General features: G+C 38.4%; 2 protein-coding genes across 7 annotated transcripts in view; one reads left to right on the forward strand and one right to left on the reverse strand.

Moving 5' to 3' along the window:
* LOC311445203 (uncharacterized protein) overlaps positions 1 to 14,770 on the reverse strand; it is a 259,968-nt gene that overhangs the window by 118,169 nt on the left and 127,029 nt on the right. The window contains exon 4 of one of the 5 annotated variants that reach the window (XR_014698276.1): positions 10,682 to 10,756. The exons of the other annotated variants lie outside the window; for them this stretch is intronic. The gene's annotated coding sequence lies outside the window, so the exon portion shown is untranslated. Of the gene's footprint in view, positions 1 to 10,681; positions 10,757 to 14,770 lie in introns of those variants that run through there. 5 annotated transcript variants of the gene reach the window in all.
* The window catches only part of SHISA9 (shisa family member 9), a 180,292-nt gene that overhangs the window by 98,049 nt on the left and 67,473 nt on the right, over positions 1 to 14,770 (forward strand). The gene's annotated exons all lie outside the window — the stretch shown is intronic.

The following is a 14,770-nucleotide window of genomic DNA, read 5'->3' on the forward strand; positions in this document are numbered from 1 at the left end:
AGAACATCAGCACTAAGTGAGACAAGGATACGGCATGAAGATTAGGTGATACATATTGCAACTTTTTAAGGTTTTCCCAGGTGGGATCCCATGGTAAATAAAGACAAAAGTATCATGAATCAGTTCTAAAAAGAGGAAAATAACAGCACAGACAAGAAGAATCATTTGATCAAGCATGGAAATAGGGAAAATACCCTGATAAAACAAATTCTGATCTCTCATTTCAATTTCCTGCACATATAAGAATATCTTCTAGTGGGTAGCCAGCATCTACATAACAGGTTTTTCTTTTTGGTCTGTTGACTGTCATAATACTTTAGGCTACAGCTAAAATAGAATTGGCACTGCTGAAAGTCAACAATAAAACAAATGGTGTATTTTTTGTGGTATTTGAGCCCAGACAAGAGCAGAAGCTACTAAATGCTCACACAATAAAAAGACCCCAAAGTGAAGATTATTCTGATAGGCCAGAATTTCAGCTGGTGTAAACTGTTTTAGCCCCAGTGACTTGACACATCATACGCTAACGGAGCAAAGATGATTTCCACCCGTTGAAGATCTTACCTGGGGTGTTCTAAACTTTTTGGAGGAGCCAGAAGTGGAAATGCTCAGCATTTGAATTTGCCCAGTGGCAACAACTGGGTATTTAGATCTTTCCAGGCACTTGGATCACAGAGAACACTATTTGAAGGACATGGATGATATGTTTTCAGTAATTGCCATCTAATTTCAATCTGCCTTTCTCCATTTAGTTCTTTTTTATTGCCTCCCCCTCCTCCCATCATTCCCACCCTCAGCCTCAGGGATTTTTATATTTCTCTCCTTGGCTGGCCCCCTTTAAAAAGGCCATGCCTTGTTATTTTATTACTCCTTAAGCGGTTCCCTGTGTTTGGGAGCATCTACTCTCCAAATCCGACTGAATCCTGGTGCCAAACTATGAAAGTATCTTGACAGGATCTGTTATGAAGATGAAAACACATGGTTTGGCTGATGATCAGTTGACTGCCTAAAAGTAGCCATTTCCAATGTCATCTGATGAACCAAACTAGATTTTCTGTGGAAAAACTAGCCTATTCAGCCTATTTATCTTGTTGCTTTTTAAAACCTTTTGCTTGCAGATGTCTTGGTTCTTAAGAAGTATCAGACATTTCTGTTCATATTAGTATTCGGAATATTACAGAAAGTTAGAGTCAAGTCCTACTTGGATTTAAATTACTAGCACTTTTGTTATTGACTTTAATAACTGCAATATCAGACCCTGGTATATTTCTTGGGGTCAACCTATATGTACTTTTGTGTATATGTACACAATACATAACAGTTTCACTGAAACTGCATTACTTTTTATACAGCCAAATTATACAGCTCTGACTGCTCAGTCTCTCCAATTTTCCAGTCAGCTATATCTACTTTTTGATTTTCTAAGCTTGCTGAATCATTGCAATGTATGAGTCATGCTCAGCATTATTGTATTATATTGTCAGATGTGAGAAAAGAAAAAACCACCATTTATCATAAACAAAGATTTAAAAATTTATCATACACAAGCGATGATTCTTACTAATACTGCTTTATATCTGAAACCAGCACAAAAAGATTTTAGTGATTAGAATAAAAAAAAATTGATACTCTAACCAAATAATTCATACATTTGTAAGCATTAATCCACTGATTATCTTTGATACATCTTAGACAGGAGCATATATGAAGATTATGAGAGTGAGGTTTCCACTTGGTATCTCAGGGCACATCTTTTCCACCTCTTGCACTGCCCTATGTGCTTAAGGTCACCTTTCATCCCAAAGGCACTAACTGAATGTTAAGAGGCAAGAGAGCATTACTCGTCTACAAGACTAAAAAGTTCGTAAGAATATTTTAAACAATTGCCAAGTCTAAACTATGCCATTTCCTTGAGACAGGACAGAAAAAAAAAAATAGTCCTTAAAGGAGAAAAGGGAAACTTAAAAAATTTATTACGCATTGAATGGTTTCTGTGCATCTAATTCTTTTCTGTTTGACTTCAGTTTCAATTGCTTATTACTTTTTGAAATTTTAACTATTCAGACCAATATAAATCAAGTTAGTTCTCTAGTTCATATTAGAGTCATATTGACTCTTTTTCCACGTGATAATTCCACTGAAGAAACATTCATGCAATTTAAGAAAAAGGCGAAGGAAAAACACACTGCTTGTCTAGGTTAAGGCTGTCTCATTAAGAAGGTCTGGTATTTCATCAACCAGACAGTTTGTATTTTAGGAGGGACACCGGCTTATGTCAGACCTACCAGCCCCATCTGCATTACTCAGCACAAGCCCCAGCCAGCAGCACCACTACCGCCTGCGACCTCTGCGAGGTCTCTCAGCATGGGCCCAGGGCCTGTCACTGCGCGGCCCCTTCCTCTCAGGTGAAGGCCCAGCCAGGCCCCAGGACTCATCCTTCCGACACAAGCTCTCAGGCCTCTCCGTTGTGGCTTCACTTTCTGTCCTTTAACAGTCTGCCACATTTCTCACATATGTGTAACACGTGAGGGATGTAAAGGACCCTACTTAATGAGATCCTGCAGGAACATGAAAAAAGGTGTCAGACGGCCCAAACTCCTGGGTCGTCAGGCTTACTGAGAAGCAGCACAGAGCGGCTTAACTCTTTCCTTCCTCCACTGGTGGACTCTCTGCTACCTAACTAGTTGATCTATTTTACTCAGCCTTCCCCTGAAAAGCTGAATGAATTTGCAGTGCTAGGAAAACAGAAAATGCAACATGGGACTGCTTGATTAAATACTATCTTGCAATGCATCCATACTAACTAGATAAAAGGCATTGCTTCATTTCTGCATGCTTGGTTTTGCTACCTCAATAATCTTTTAACATTGCCTGTAGCCTATTCTAACACAAAAATGTCTCACTGAGTGATAATTATGAAAGAGAAGTTGGTATTAAAAACATAGAATCACAGAATCAGAGAATGGTTTGCGTTGGAAGGGCCCTTAAAGCCCACCCAGTTGTTCCCCCCTGCCATGGGCAGGGACACTTCCCACAGCCCAGGCTGCCCAAAGCCCCATCCAGCCTGGCCTTGAACGTTCAAGGGATGGGGCATCCACAGCTTTTCTGGGCAGCCTGGTCCAGGGCCTAAATGTATAAAGGAAGACATCCTGTACTTGTTGGTCACGATCTGTACATCCCTGTTATATATGTAATATTTATCATATTACTCCATTGTTCTTGCTTTTTCACCAACAGACTTCCAAGCTCATTCTGAACTAGAAGAGCACTTTACGCCTTACACTTCTAAGAAGCATTTCCAAGAAAGACATTTAGTCATAGCCTTGTGTGCAGCCCAAAGTACCGGTTGTAGCAGAAATACTAATATGAGCAAGCTTCTCAGACTTTGACTAATTGCTGACTGCTGACTGCTCAGTTTGTGAAGTCTGAGCGGAGCTACAAACATACAGAAAGCTCTGCAGATATATGAATCAGAGCAAGAGCAATTACTTTGTAAAAAATCAGAAGCTGTTAAAAATAAACCAGGTGATATTTTTTGAAGTTAATTGTCCAAAATTATGCATCTTCGGTCTTTGCCCTATATTTAGTCACTCATACAACCAAACACGCATCAATTTTCTTCATGAAAATAGGCATTTGTGTCTAGCATCTTGATTTGCACGTGCCAGTTAAAGGTTTGCATGAAGAAAATAGAAAATGGCACGTAAATGCTTCTGGGTACAGGCTGTCAATTTAACCACTATTAATAATCACAAATGAACAAAGTTGCACATAAGACATGATAAACAGCACAGAACTAAATACCAAAATATTCATGAAAAATATGGTACTGAGTGAGAAAAAAGAGAGAAGATAAACAAGAAATCCACACAACACTGAAGTACAGAATCACAATGAAACTGGGACACCTCTTTGGCCAAAACAAAATTAAAGATGATTTAAAAAGCCACAAGTGCAGCTGCCAGACATTTCTGAAAAGTTTTCTCTTTAGGTTACAGAAACTGTTTGAGGAGTGTAGACTAACATAAGGCGAAGTCAGTGTGCTTGAAGGCACGGCTGCGATTTGGACAGACTTAGACCAGCTGGAGGATGGGGCCCGAAAGAGGCTCAGGAAATTCAGCAAGGACACAAGCAAGGTCTTGCACCTCCAGACAAGCCTCTAAACCTCTGCTGGAAGGGCTGGGGGAGTGCAGGAGGCTGAGTGTGCACCCACAGTACATCCTTACTTGAGAAGGCCAACAGCACCTCAGCCTGTATGAACATCCACCAGCGGACAGTGAGGATTTTTCTCTTTTAAGTCAGCACTCATCAGACCACAGCTAGAACAGAGACTGCTGCACGCACAGAACACTCTGTATTATGGGAAACAAATCTGTTATTCTGAGAACAAAAAAATAAAACAAACCCAAAAGCTTGAGAGCTGCAAAATATGAAAGTGTTATTTGAGACATGAACATCAGTCCCTCAAGGTATTTTCCCACTTCTGCCTCCTTTCCCTTACTTTTCCTTAGACTTTCAGATGCTTTATGAAAAGGATGAAAAAACCTTAGAAGTTCCATTTCAGACTGAAAACTCCTTTCTTTCTCATTGCCCCAGGATATATTTGATTCCAATAAGCTACATGAAAAATCTATTTGGGATTTTCTGATATTCTCTCTGTCCTGACCTATTACTGCATCCTCTTTCAACGCTTTGTGAGAACAGCACTGTAGTAAGGGGATATTTGGAGGCTCCCTGCATATGTGGAGCTGCTAACCAGAAAAAATCAGATTATTGCTCACATTAAGAATATTTTTTTGTTTAGTTTTCCAAGGAGTATTCATACAAGGGTAATAAAATGCCCAGAAAATTTTAATAAAACCTTCAAGACTTCAAGCTTCATGGATACCTTGTCTGACAGAGAGGGAAAGAACTCAGCTCATCAGGAATTCTCAGCTTTTTAAGCTGAAACGTGGCAAAACATCACAACTGTTTCAACTCAACTTCCAATTAATATTTTTAAAAGTTTAACCTGAAGCTGCATTTCTTTGAGTTAAAAAGAAAACAGGTCAAAACAGGTGATCTCTACTCAGCACTGCTGAGGCCACACCTGGCGTGCTGTGTCCAACTCTGCCAGTACAAGAGACATACTGGAGTAAGTGCAGTTAAGTGTCATGAAGTTGATTAAGAGGTTAGAACATCTGTTATACAAGAGATTGAGAGCGCCAGGATTGCTTAGCTTGGAGACAAGAAGGCTTAAACAATGTACAAAAAAAAAAAAAATGTACAAAAACCTAATGAAAAAAAAAAAAAGGAAGAAGACAAAGTCAGACTCTTCTCTGTGGCACCCTGCGATAGGATGAGAAGCAATGGGCAAAATTTGAAATACAAGAAATTCCATTTAGATATAACAAAACAAAAGCAACCCTTTTTTAACTGTAAAGGTGATTGAATACTGCAACAGGCTGCCCATAGAATTAATGGAGCCTCCATCCTTGGAGACAATCAAAACCAAAGTGGGCACAGTCCTAAGTAACCTGGTCTACTTGATCCTGCTTTGAGCAGGGATGTCAGACCAGATTTCCAGTGTCCCTCCCAGTCTCAACTGTTCTGTGATTCTGAGAGTTTTTTAAAGAAAAAAAAAAAAAAAAGTTTGGTTCAAATGATGTCTCAATGTCTTGTTTGTTTCTGATTAAAAGGGTTGGACAGAATATTATAGCTCTACAAAACGGTTCAAGGTCAAAGAACAAGTAATAGCAGAGCTAAAGCTAAACACAGGTCCATCTACCATGGCACAAGTTTCAACATTCATATGCATTAAAACTGCAGTCCATGATTGGATGTAAAGAACGTTTTTATTTTTGTAATGCAGCCTTTTCTTAACTGTACTGTAGCGTTTCTAAGACTTAGAACTGCTGCTGAGCAGGGAATATATCCATGACTAGCAGCTCTTACAGCTCCCTGTATTCTCAGCCCAATGCTTGCACTAGCTCTTGGGGGGGGGGGGGGGGGAGGGGGGGGAAGGAGGGGATCTAGAAGTTAAATCTTTTGGGGTTTTCCCTCACAGTATTATCTCTACAGTGATCCCACCTAAATGAAGGTCAGGAGTTAGTCTAATTGTCTTGCAAAAGCATTTGTCTGCAAACTACTCTTTGCTACCATCCCTACTTACCTTGAATACAAATAAGGAAAGTTGGCATGAGAGTATAAGGAAAGCGAAAAGTAATAAATACTAGAGCAGAAAATAAATATATCTAAGCATTGCAGCATGCAAGAGGTCTGAGAGACTTTATTGCATTTTCTCAAAAATGCAGCTTTCTGGAAAAAAAAAGAAAAAAAATAATAATAAAAAAAAGCTGCTGTGTGGCTACCACTGTGATATTTCTGTGCATTTCCAAATTAAGAAATAGAAGTTTTGTGTCACTTGATACAAGAAACGTAAAGCTCAATTTAAAAATGCCTATATGTTTACTGAAAGCAATTCTTCTATTTCATTCTGTTCTCTAGAATCTTGAAAAAATGTGAAAAAAGGTGTTGTATTGTTAAGGATCAACATTTGGAAGGAAATTGTTTCATATATGGATAAACCTGTTCGGCTGTATTTAATTCTCCCAGCTAAATGCTGGTCTCTGATGTTGGTCCATGAATCCTGCATGCCAAGTCTCCTTCTTGGAGGCAATGTTCTGGGAGAGGTGCCTTCAAATATCCCTATAAGGAACTCCCTTATCACACCAGAGCACCACTGGAATTCTGTGCATAACTCCTTTAAAATCCATATTTTGGATGCTTTTTTTGCAAGGATTTTTTACATCTATTTTAAGAATTTGTAAGGCTAACTACTAAGAAATCTTCATTAGCATCTTGCTTAAAGTAAATCAGCTCAGTCATTGTCATATACATTAAAATATATTTACATACCTATGTATATACACACGCATTCTCACAAATCCTTTCTAGATGTGCTTTTGGAGAAACAATACATCAGATCAAGTTTTAACCCCTATAAATTTCTTTGCATTTTCATAGGCATTTCAAATGTTCTGTTTTTTAAAAAATATCTCCGAACTCATGCAAGTGGATTAGCTTTTTAAACTGAAATCACGCAGTTCAGGTGCATGTGAATAAATTAGCAATGGAGTGCCTTTCAAAGAGAACCCACTTCTTCTGTGACAGAAATCAAATACCTCCTTTACAACAGGTATTTTTGCTTTTTCATATTATCTTTCCCTTTTGGGCTCGTGCAACAACTCAGATGCAATGTTTCCTACTTCTCGCACCCCACAAGGGCAGAAAAGTGATTTGCAAGGAGACTAGACAATTTATTATACTGCACCAGTACAAGTTGCTGCTTACAGAGACGCAGCATATCTCCTTGAAAGAATCACAATTTTGAACTTAGGGTTAAAAAAAAAAAAAAAAAAAAGAGAGAGCTTAAATTGGATATTCAAGAAACAGTCTAAACTAAACATTTAGATCATTATTATTTTGCAAAAATATGGCTATCTATACAGATTTCAGGCTATATTTTGAAGGAAACATTGTGGTTCAATGGAGTTAGCAATCCTCCTTACCCTTTGAATTTGGAATAAAGACAGATTTTTTATGATTGCAATTAAAACACAGTTATTTCACTATCAAGTTTACAGTCCTCAGCATACTTCACTGTCCTGGTGAAAGTATTTCAGGTAAAGGTAGTCACAGAATGTGCAGGCACCAACTACTAAGAATTTAATTATTAACAAGCTAACCTGTAACATGCACCATTCTCCATTCAAAACCATTATTTCCTTTCACTCAAAATATCACATTATTCTTCCATCTAGAACAGTATCTTAGGTGTATGTGCTACTTCATCTCTTTTCCTTAATGGCCCATTAAGCTTCACTGACCATTGTGCAGGGGTTTTTGCCTTCCTTGTTCCTTCTAATCCTTTCCATACCTTTCCCAATTTCACTCTGGAGACCTTCAAGAAAGTAGGCTATCTCGACATTAAAATACGCACGTGTTTTTTGAATGATTTTTGACTAATTTTTCATGTCCACAAATATTCTTAATTTTTATAATTTATTTAGGTGGAAAATATTAATAGACATTTATTCACAAGGTGGCTTTACTCTGAGCACTTGTTCTCAGGTAAGGGCTGACTGTGGAAAAAAGATTAGTTCTAATTTATTAAGTCTGAGGGGTTTTGTAAGTTAAAACAAGTACTTTTAAACTCTACACTGACTGAGGCTTTGGGATTTAAGATCACCACTAAGCTATAAGCCCAGTAAAAGACTGACTTCCAGTGTTTCCATGTTGCTCCTTGTTTAAATCCACTATTGATTCCCTGTTCTTGCCTGACTTGGATGTTGGCAAACTCACCCTAATTCCAACTAAATACAGGCTGAGACAGTGAGCTATCTTTCCAGTGCTGGATAAGCAGGAGAGCTAAATCTTCACTAGAGAGGGCAAAAGGTGGCCACATGGGCATGTTTTTCCAGCTGGGCTAATTCAGCTTTCTCAGCAGGGAGCAAAACACTATATAAGGCAGGTCTATTGCTACTAGAGCCCCAGGTAGCTCCTTGAGTGTAGGATCCAGAAATGATAATGTATCAGGCAGGGCAGACACTAGAGCATGTCAAAAAGATGTGAATCCTTCCTAGAAAATCCTGCAGGAGGGATGAAATCTTGCACCTTTCACAAAGCTCTTTTTGATAATATTTCAAAAAATCCCTAAAGGCAAGACTTACATTCAAAGTGTTGGTAAATAACAGAAAGGGAATTGTGTGGTGAGTTCAATACCCAAACAGAATTGTAAGTAAAAGGATATAGCATTATTACCAAAGATATAATTCAAGTTGGAGCATAAGTAAAAATAACCTGACCTTTCTTGTAGCCCTGTTCTTGCAAGTCCACTTAGCATGAAGGGGGTTCCTGGTATGAGAGAAATCCCTATTCTAACATTTTATCCTAGACTAATGTTACTCTGCCAGTGGGTCATATTGTTTCTGAGACATTCTATGATAATACATGTTGGGAAGACATGATTTTTTAAAACAGAAGTAGAAAATTTCCAAGACTAGTCCCCTGCACATTCTGAGGAATCCTGAATGCCAAGCAACTTGACTTCTCCTGAGAGGTATGACTTATGCCAAGGTTGTTGATATGGGGTTTAGAAGACTCATGTTTGATTCATGGCATAGGTGCAGATCCCTGATACAGCTCAGTAGAAGTTATTTAATGTACTCTGTCTCAGGGCCCTATCTGATGGAGGGAAACAATCACACTAGCAAGTCCAGAAACTCCACTGTATACAGTGCAGCACTAAGATAAACGATGATGAGAATCAAATAGCTCCCTGGATAGTTTTGCATTGATTTGGTAGCATTCCTTTAGAGCTAAGTATACAAATATTTCAAAATCTGATCTTGTACAGGTGAGGAGGCTCTAAGCTGCTTTGGTAATGGTCTTTTGTGAGAGCATGTCTAACCTTAACAATCTTGTCTCAGTGTATCAGAGGCAGACTCTGCTCTGCAGACTCTGCTCCCTACTGTAACAGGGTACTGTATAAGAGATGTAGACTTCTTCTTAAGTGAAAGCAGCTGCCAACCTCCCAGATGAGGTGAAAGACCCATGAACCCACCAGAAATTAGATTTAAAATAGAGAGGTGACATGTATTTTTCCTTGAACGGGCAAGGGTTGAGTGAAAATACAACAATTTATTAGCTAAATGTATACTGTGAAGAGTAAACAGAGTAAACACTTTTGCACAGTGGGAAGAACTTCATAGACAACTGAAGCCTCTCTTTAAGGGAAAGCAGTGGCAAGAACAACACTACTCTCAGTGGGTCAATTCCACACTGATTTAAAATCCAAATAAAAATGTGGAACAGGAGACAGCTGGACTGAAAAGTCATAGCATTTAGAACAAAAATGGAGACATTCAGGAAGAGTTGGTGTGCTGCTTAATTCTGGGACAAGGAATTAACTCATGCTTATAGCAAAAGAAGATGTTTAAAGTACTAGATAAAATAGGACTATACACACAAAGGGATAAAAGTAAAAGCAGAATTAAGAAACAATGATGATAGACCCAGTGACCTTTGCTGTTCCAGTAATTACAGTTATTATGTCCCTAAGTTATGCAATTCTCTCATGTTTGTGGCTTCTATTCTATGAATAGGACCGTTAGTGTTAAAGTAAATCAGGACTTGCACTATTTTTGGTTCTAAGCTAATAATTAAACAAAACAAACAAAAAAAAAAACAACAAACCAACACTACATTCAACTCCTTCCCCCATGTTTGAGTAATAGATTGAGATACAGGCTGCCAAAAATGGAGATGTTCCAACATGAAGCTGCTACTTTGTGCTAAATCTTCCCATTGTCTGTACATACTTCAGCAGGAGGGTAAATGAGTCAGTTGGTGTATTTATTTCACAACATAATGCTGCAAAGGCAAGGTTTCAAAAATTAGGTCTCAAAAACCCGGAGAAGTCCACAAGACCAATCCGAAGTATGAATAGTTTAAAAAGCATACACTTGAAGGTCTTTTTCTTTTTTAGATTTGTAACTGTTAGGACACATTTTTGTAAAACTTTTGGTTTTATTTGTATAACTTTTGGTTTTATTTGTTCTACTAAGGCCTGAATATAAGTGCTGTTGTTCCCCTCTCTCCCAAGCTCGTTTAGATGAGTTTCTTCAGGACAAGAGCCAGGGTTCTGATACTAGTACGGTGTCAGAAATTGAAGCTTTAGACTTGAGACTTCAGATTTTTAAAGGTACTTGGGCACCTAAATATGAAGGGAAAATTCTAGTGTTATTTTCTACCACTTTAGGCACTTAGATTCTTTTAGAAATCTGTCTCCTGATGACTTTCTACTTGTATCAGGGATGCTGTGGCTACAGCATAAAAGCCAAGGGCACAAGAGGTCAAATAAACTAATTCCCAACACAAAAGCATGAACAGAACCAGGCAGTACCTGCGTTCAGCAGAAGGTTAAAATACTAGGAGAGCTATTTGTTTTCCTCTTAGTTTTAGTCCAGTCAGTTGTTGGAAGACATCTTTCTAGAAAGCTGGCTATGAGGAGGTTGCCAGCCTATATGTTTTCTAACTTTTGCTAGAGGGTAGCAGGTGGAGAGCAGGACCTACGGCACGCTGAGGTGGGAAGAAATTCAGAGATTTTAGCCAAAGACAAGTCCCACTGGGGGATGCCTGTCCTGCACAGCCTGCTGCCTCTCTGCCCCAGAAAGTAGAGAGAAAACATTTTAGTACCTCCATTTTACTTCTGAGTGGGCCACTTATTATTCTTTCTTGACGTTGGCTAACTCCTGCAGTTAGGATCCTGGGATTATTTTAGATGATGTGTTATAAAATTAATTTTTAATAACACTAAAGTTAATTAGTGATTTTAAGATAGTAATTAATCTGTACCACAGGGCTGCAACTCCTGCTCTGTTTCAGCATCTGAAGCAAGCTGTAGGTTTCCCATTGGACTATTCCCACCCCAAACATATGGCAAGATGCCTGAGGCCAAGACTTTACCAGGAGCAGGAGCAACTGCCATACAAGCACTTTATGTGACTAGTTACAAAATCTGGGCTTTGCTGAGTCATGTGTAACACAAACAACCTATTTTTCTTACTACAAAATGTCTTTTTACTATTATTACATATTTTTCCTGCTACATGAAGTGGTTTTGAAATCAATGGTTCAGCAGCTCTGTTCATTTCAATGGGAATGAGTAAAAAATTGAAACTAGTACGTAGAGTGTTATCTACTCAAAACCACTGAAAGATTATCCCACGAGATGAATTAGTATCTCCATTATGTTTTCAGACCAAGCTCTTATTATACATTTCCATGTAGTAACTGGAACACAAATTCTCACTGAGTAGATCCAAAGGCTCTTGAACACAACGAGCTGTTGCTTTATATTTACATTTACTAGTTATTTGCAAATGGATCTCTAATTCCTACAAAGGTTCACAACTATGATCCCCACACTGATATCTTCCTCCCTTCCTATCAGCAAATACTGCACTTAGTAAAAGCACAGCAGATGCTTTGTCTGTAGAAATTGGATTACTTAAGGGAACTGACAGTACAGAGAATTTCTGTGTTGACGGAGCTTTTTAGTTTCCTATTAATGACAGGTCTGTGGAATGGGGGCCTGTGCTTTTAGGTGGGTTGAGAAGTAGAGATAATCAGAATGAATACTCTGTATCCTGTTTCCATGCAGTTTAAAAGCATTTTGAGTATTTCCAGACCCTGCATCACCCATACTGGATTTTTTTTAGCCAGCAAGTTTAAAATGCAAACAATATGCTGTGTTATTATTACTATTATGCAAAATCCTACTGAAAGGCAAAAAACTTCCATTAATTTCAATTAGAGCTTTCCATTCACTACCAACCATTTTGGAAGTCTGTATGCCACGGCTGATTGCACAGAAAGTAGTCTTGTGCAGTCAGAGAGGCTGGTAATTATATAATGTTACACATCAAACCAATTTCATCAAATACTCATCAGAGGCTTTTAGGCATATAAAGACGTGAAGATAGTCTTTGAGGTATTCTGAAGTTCTACAGTACATCTTATTGCAATACGGGTACGTGTTTCAAAACCCAGGACAAATTCACCTATGTTGGTGAATCTGTCACAACATAATTTACCATTGGTTTGGTTCTGGTGTATCTATAGGGCACAAAGCATTGCACTTTTCAGAATTCTGTTTTGAAATCAGTCGGTATATCAAAAAAGACTGGAGAACATTTAACATTTTTTGTAAAAGTTGAATGCAAATTGCATCACAACAGACAATCTGTAGAAATTTCAAGCCAAAATGACTTAAATCAGCTATATTATTCCACTTCTGTTGTCACAGGAGCTATCATATATTATAATGCCATACTGACTGACTCCTTAGTGCAGCAGCATTTACAATGGGTGGCACTGCAAAAGAAAAAGGTTGTAAACTTTATACCCTGGCATTTTCAAATTGACAGAAGTGATGATTTAGAAGAACTGCTACAAATATTACAGCTGTCCAAAGACATTCCAGGCAGTGAAACATTAACATTGGGAGATCGTTTATCCAGATAATGCTTGACATTAACTTCTTCTGGCTGAAAAAATAAAAACTCTTGAGATGTTTTTCTGAAAAATGAGATCCAGATTTTCCAACCGCTCAGCTTCTATCTATGCTTTTGAATAAACTAGCCAGATACCAAGCACATTGAGGAAAATGTAGGCTGATAACAGGACAAAAACCCTACCTGCAAAAGACGTTTTAGCATGCATTAGAAAATGTTAGGAACCAGGTGGAGAAGTAGAGATTTTTCCTTGTATGGAAAAAATATTTATATTGACATTGATACCTTTCCAAGTATTGACTGTTTTCCAGCTTATACTATTTCTCAGATTCAGATTTTGATATGCCAGATGAACTGATTTGTGGTGCTTCTAAACACTAGGATGAAGATTAGGCTCTGATCTGTATTTCACAAACACATACACACATACAAAATCAAAAAAAAAAAAAAAAAAAACCAACTCACAAAACTAAAAAAAACAACAACAACAAAATAACACCAAACCAACAAAAACATTAAATGTCAGCAAAAGCATCATTTGCCATCTTTTTTTTTTTTTTTTTCCTTATTTCATTTTTAGCAAGCCCTGACTGTGGAAGAGCATGAGAGATAAGAGAAAGGAGAGGAAACAGTTAAAACAAAGGTAGCAGTTCTGCTGAGAACTAAAAGCATGGCCATGTTTGAGAAAACTGGGGTACCATTCAGATTACACTCACATGTTTTCCAGCTGACTGTTACACTGAGCATGAAGAGGTTTAAGTCGTGTGCACACAGCAGGTATAATCTAGTTCCCAAACACACAAATTACAAGACATACCCATGAACCCATAATTTCTATTTGCAATACATTATTCCCCATCTTCTCCTTACTTCTATGGGATGCCTCTGGAATTCCTATCACAGAGGTAGATAAAATAAACAGCTAAAGCTTTTGTCTTTAATAACGTATTCTGCTGTTCTGTAAGAGGGTATTGGCAGTCGGAGGAAAACAGCTGGGAATGCTCAAAGATTCCTGTGAAAGTGCATTTCATCAAGATTTCAGAATTGTTTTCCAGATTTCCCATTGCTCTGTTCTGCCAGAGATTTTCAGGATAGAGCAGAGGCCTCAGAATGTCGATGTACTAAAGGGGTTGAGAAGCACAAACCAAAACATTACAGTAACTGTAGCACAGTGGTTCCTGTTCAACAAACAGATAATCAAGATGTATAAACCTGCACTTAACAAACCACAAGGTCTGATCAGCTCCTTCACTCTTCCTGGAGCTGCAAGAGGTCAGAATCACAGGATGGCTGAGCTTGGAAGGGCCCTCTGAAGGCCATCTGGTCCAACACCTGCTCAAGCATGGCCACCTTGAGCCTCTTGTCCAGGCCCGTGTCCAAGTAGCTTTTGCAGATCTCCAAGGAGGAGACTCCATAACCCCTGTTGTGGTCTGGCTCTGATATCTGCGCACCCTGCCTTCAGGGATTTGTAGACATTGGTGAGACCCCCCTGAGCCTCTTCTTCTCCAGGCTGAGCAGGCCCAACTCGCTCAGCCTCTCCACACAAGACTCCAAAACGTCTAACTAGACAATTAAAAAAGGTAAATAAAAGTGTTGCTTGAAATGGGCAATTAATTTTAAATGGAAAATCCAGGAAACATCAATAGCAGGCATAGTCTACTCTAGGAAATTAGTGATACATTTTTGTAGCTATTTTATTTTCATCACTTACT

The sequence above is a fragment of the Aythya ferina genome (assembly GCF_964211825.1).
Source record: "Aythya ferina genome assembly, chromosome: 15".
NCBI lineage: Eukaryota > Metazoa > Chordata > Aves > Anseriformes > Anatidae > Aythya > Aythya ferina.